Consider the following 5,350-nt stretch of genomic DNA (forward strand, 5'->3'; position numbering starts at 1 on the left):
CCTCCTCAGATTCTTCTTCTTCTCCAACAATATTCTTCCCTCTTTCAGCTCTTCTTATTCTCCGAAGAGTCCTTTGATCAATTTCAGAGTGGATAGTAGAGGATCTCCCTATACCTGACATACAAACACACAGCAATAAACACACAAAAACCCAGAAATACTATGAAACTTCAATCTATAGCTAGAATGAAGGTTTAGTTAGTTTAAGCGAAAATTCAAACAGTTAGTGTGTTAGTAAAAATTAGAATAACAGACAAGAAAAAGTGCTTAATCTAGACCTCCACTTCACTTAATCATTGTCAATCTATTTCAATCCCCGGCAACGGCGCCAAAAACTTGATGTGTGGAAAACGATCCAACACAAAACTCACCGGCAAGTGTACCGGGTCGCATCAAGTAATAATAACTCACATGAGTGAGGTCGATCCCACAGGGATTGAAGGATTGAGCAATTTTAGTTTAGTGGGTGATTTAGTCAAGCGAATCAAGTTTTGGTTGAGTGATTTGTGTTTAACAGAAATTAAATGACAGTAAATGTAAAGGGGGAAGGGAGAAATACAGTAAATTGAAGAACAGAATTGTAAATGTGCAGAATCTTAAATAGCAAGAAATTAAATGACTGAAACTTAAAGTGCAAGAAACTTAAATTGCAGTAACTTAAATGGCAAGAAAGATAAATTGCTAGAAAGTAAAAGGGAATTGAGGAATGGGATTGTAAGAGCTAAACAAAGAAGAAGTAAATTGCAGTAAATGGTTGAGCAGAAAGTAAATCAGCAACAAGTAGCATTCAAACAGAATTTAAATGAAATATAGCAGAGGTTCACAGAAGAACCAAAAGTGAAATTGTGATCTCAGGATTCCAAGGGCTTAGGTAGCAGATCCTAAAACCCAATTTCCTTCCCAGATCTGAATTAACTAAGCAATTGACAGAAAATTAAAGAAGAAATAATTGAAGAACAGAATTTGAATTCAATTATGCAGAAAACAAAGTGCAAAGAGCTTGAATGGGAATTGGGACAGAATTTCCCCAATTTCACACACCCAATACTCAGAAAACAGAAGAGTAGAATTGCCCAAGGGAGTTGAGGAAGGAGATCAATCAATTCTCCCTTGATCCTCTTGGTGCTCGGACAAATCTCTCAAGAAAGCTCAAAGACAAAATTCAAAAGCTCAAAATGAAAGCCAAAATTCAAAGCTCAAAGTAAAGGTAGCTAAAAGTCCTAATTACATCAAACTAAGTCCTATTTATACACTTTCTATTCTTGGATAATGGGATTTGGATGGGCTTTTGGATTGGTGAAGAAATGAATTCAAATGAATTTTTAATTTGAATTTTGGCCCAAAAACCACTCCCAGGAGGCTGCCCTGCCCTTGTGGAGGGCAGGGCAGAAAATTGATGCATGGTGGTGTGATTTGGTGCGGCCTTGGTGCGTGTGGTGCGAGTCTGTGCGCGTTTGGTGCGAGTCTGGTGCGCCAGAGGCTAAGGTTGGTGTGCCAGGAAAGGAAATTGGCGCGCCAGGTTGAATTGGTGCGTGGGACGCTGCCCTGCCCGCGCCAAGGGCAGGGCAGGCAAGCTTTGGTGCGCCAAGGATGGGAGCGCGCGCGCTTGGTGCTGCCATGGAAGGAAATTGGTGCGCCAGATTGAGGAATGGTGCGCCAAGATCGTGCCAATTCAAATGCTGCCCTGCCCGCGCCAAGGGCAGGGCAGAGTTGCCATCTTGCACGCCCGTGTTCGAACCTGGGCCGCTACACACGCTTCATTAATTTTCTTGATTTCTTGGCACGGCAATGGGTCTTAGAGCTTGGCTTCCTCATGGTTCCTTGTTCGAACCTTGTGGCTTGCATAGTTGATATTTTTACCTTGATTTTCTTCCTCATGGAGCCCGATCCTGCCCTCCACAAGGGCAGGGCAATGTTCTCTTCTCTTGGCTCCAAGGCATCATTTTGTGCTCTGCCTTTGGAGTGGGCAGGGCAGAGTTGCCTATGCTTGCTTGGTCACCTAATGCTGCCCTCCTAGAGGGCATTCTGCCCTTGTGGAGGGCAATGTTGCTTTCCCCATTGCAATGCGGCACGCTTCTCTCCTCTTTGGCCACGCTTTCCTTTTCTTGTGTCACGCTTCTTAGGCCACGCTTTTCATTTTCTTTTCTTTTCTTCACCTAAAATAAACCAAACAACCACTCAAAGTATCACTAATTTCAAGAGGCTTATAAATCAATTAAAATTCAATCAAAATTAGCTTAAACCTCATGATTTAACATTAATTTCATGGTGGTTGCTTGATTTAGAGAAGTTGTGCATTTTTACTCCAAATCACTTACTTAGGATGCAAGAAAGTGCATAAATGCTAACAAAACAAGTGAAATTAGCTTGAAAAATGGGTATATGATGACTTGTCATCATTGGAGGTGGTTCATCTTGGTAATAATATGGAAGGGGTGGCTCTTGAAAGTGGTGATGTTGGGATGGTGATGGCTCTATGTGTGGTTCATATGGCTCATATGGTTGTTGGAATGGTGGATATGGATTAGGATCATATGAAGGTGGTTGGTGAAAAGATGCTTGTGAGTGTGGTTGGGGGCCATGTTGAGGAGGGGGTTCATAAGCATATGGTGGTGGCTCTTGAAAGTCACAAGGAGATTCACCATAGCCATTGGATTGATATGCATCAAAAAATGGCTCTTCTTCATAGTGCATTGGTGGAGGTTGTTGCCATGAAGATTGATCATATGCATATGGCTCCTCCCACCTTTGATTGTCCCATCATTGATGCATCTCTTCATTGAAGTTCTCATCACCTACAACATAGTTGTAATCACACTCATAGCCAAAATGAGAATTCATGATAGCAAGAGAGGGCAAAAACAAAAAATAGTTACAAATAAAGAGAACAAACTAAAAACTAACAAAGAAGCAAAAAGCAAACATATTCACAATATTCACATATATACAATAACCAATAACACAACACAATTGCAATTTCCCGGCAACGGCGCCATTTTGATGATTGGGATTTTTGACGGTTTAGAATTTACAAATGAATTCTCGTTGCAAGTATAGTTTCTAAACCAATCACTAATCCTTTCATACAAAAAGTTGTTTGTCATTAAAACAAACCCCTAAAATTTATAAACCGAAGTATTCAAACCTCGGGTCATTCTCCCTAGGAATTACAATAAAGTGTCTTGTTATTGGTTGTGAGTTATTTTTGGGTTTTGATAAGAAGCATGAAAGATAAATGACAAGAAAGTAAACTAAGGCCTAAAAAGGTCTTGGCAAGGGTTGGTGGTCAAGGATCTCTATCCTAATCACTAACCACAATATGAGAATTGGCAAGGATTAATCTCATTAAATCATCCTCTAACTAGTAGTAAAGGAAAGTCAAATGAGCTATATCAATCCTAGTCCATAAGTCCTAACTCTCCACTAATTCAATTAGTGAGAACTAGAGTCAATGGATCCCAATCATCAATTACTTGGACATTAGTAACTCAAGAGGTCCTAAGTTACCTTTCCAAGCCAAGAGTATAAAATTCTACTCTAAAATCCAACCAAGCATTTCATTAAACACTTGGAAGGCATAAAAGGAAAGCATAGTAAAATTGCAAGAAAAGTAAATCTACACTACTCAATTGCAAGGAACTAAACAACAACAAATCAAATGAACACAATTATTATGAATTACCTCTAATTGAATTGAAAGAGAATAGGAGGAACAAAAGTAGATCTACAACAAAGTATAAGAACAACATAAAGGAAATTACAACAAAAGAATAGAGGAAGATGAATGTAACAACAAAGAATTGAAAGGTAGAAGTAGAAGAAAATGAATTAAAATCTAGATCTAAGAACTAAACCTAATCCTAATCCTAATCCTAGAGAGAAGTGAGAGCTTCTCTCTCTAGAAACTAACTCTAACTACTAAACTATGCTAATGGTAACTAACATGTCCATCCCTCTTCAATCCTTGGCTTAAATAGGATTAGAAATGAGTTGGATTGGGCCCACAAGGCTTGTAAATTCGCTAGCCACGAGTTTGCATGAAGTGAACCACGTGCACCAACGGCGCGTACGCGTACAGTGCGCGTACGCATCCTTATACATATAGCAACTAGGGCAAATCTTATATCGTTTCAAAGCCACGGATGTTAGCTTTCCAACCCAACTGAAACGGCATCATTTGGACCTCTGTAGCTCAAGTTATGGTCGTTTAAGTGCGAAGAGGTCAGCTTGACAGCTTTCCGGTTCTTTCATTTCTTCATGAGTTCTCCAACTTTTCATGCTTTCTTTCTTCATTCCCTTGATCCAATCTTTGCCTCCTAAACATTAAATCACTTAACAAACATATCAAGGCATCTAATAGAATCAAGGAGAATTAGATTTAGCTATTTTAAGTCCTAAAAAGCATGTTTTCACTCTTAAGCACAATTAAAGGAGAATATACAAAACCATGCTATTTCATTGAATAAATGTGGGTAAAATGTGATAAAAATCCCCAAAAATCAATACAAGATAAACCCTACAAATGGGGTTCGAACCTTTTCAAACCTTTTCTTATCAATTAAATTAGTTGTTCGAACCTTTTCAAAACCCCGAAATATACCTTTGCATAACCAATAATAAATCACACCTCCCTGCAATTCCTTGAGAAGACGACCCGAGGTTTAAATACTTCGGTTATCAATTCCAAAGGGGTTTGTTACTTGTGACAACCAAAACATTTGCAAGAAAGGTTGATTTCTTGGTTTAGAAACTATACTTGCAACGAAAATTTATCATAACTTCTAAACCATCAATCTTCAGTTCTTCGAAATGGCGCCGTTGCCGGGAAATTGCAAACGTGTGCCTTATTATTGGTTATTGTAAATATTTTTCTTTTACTTGTTTAATTGTTTTTGTTTCCCTTCTTATTTCTGATAGCTACTATGAATTCTCACCCCTCTCGCTTTGAGTTTGGTTCTAATTTTGTTGAAAGAAATGGAAGCTATAATAGGTCTATGCATCATGGTCATAGCAATCAAAGATGGATGGAGCTAAGAGGATCTGATCACCCCTTTAGGCAACAACACCTTCCAAGATATCATGGACAGAAACCATTCTACAATGCATACCAAACTGATAGATATGGTGGACCCCCTTGTAGCTACCAACAAGCCCCACCCTATGCTCAGAGACCATCCTCACAACATAGCTTCAAACCACCATACTCACAAGCTTCTTTTCACCATTCACCATCGTATGATCCTTATCCACCCCAAAGCCAATCCAATTACTCCCAAGAAACACCACTCCCCTATGCACCATGTCCATATCCATCAAGCCAAGAATCATAGGTTCGCTTCGAAGAATCAGT

The sequence above is a fragment of the Arachis stenosperma genome, chromosome 2 (assembly GCF_014773155.1).
Source record: "Arachis stenosperma cultivar V10309 chromosome 2, arast.V10309.gnm1.PFL2, whole genome shotgun sequence".
NCBI classification, from domain to species: Eukaryota; Viridiplantae; Streptophyta; class Magnoliopsida; order Fabales; family Fabaceae; genus Arachis; species Arachis stenosperma.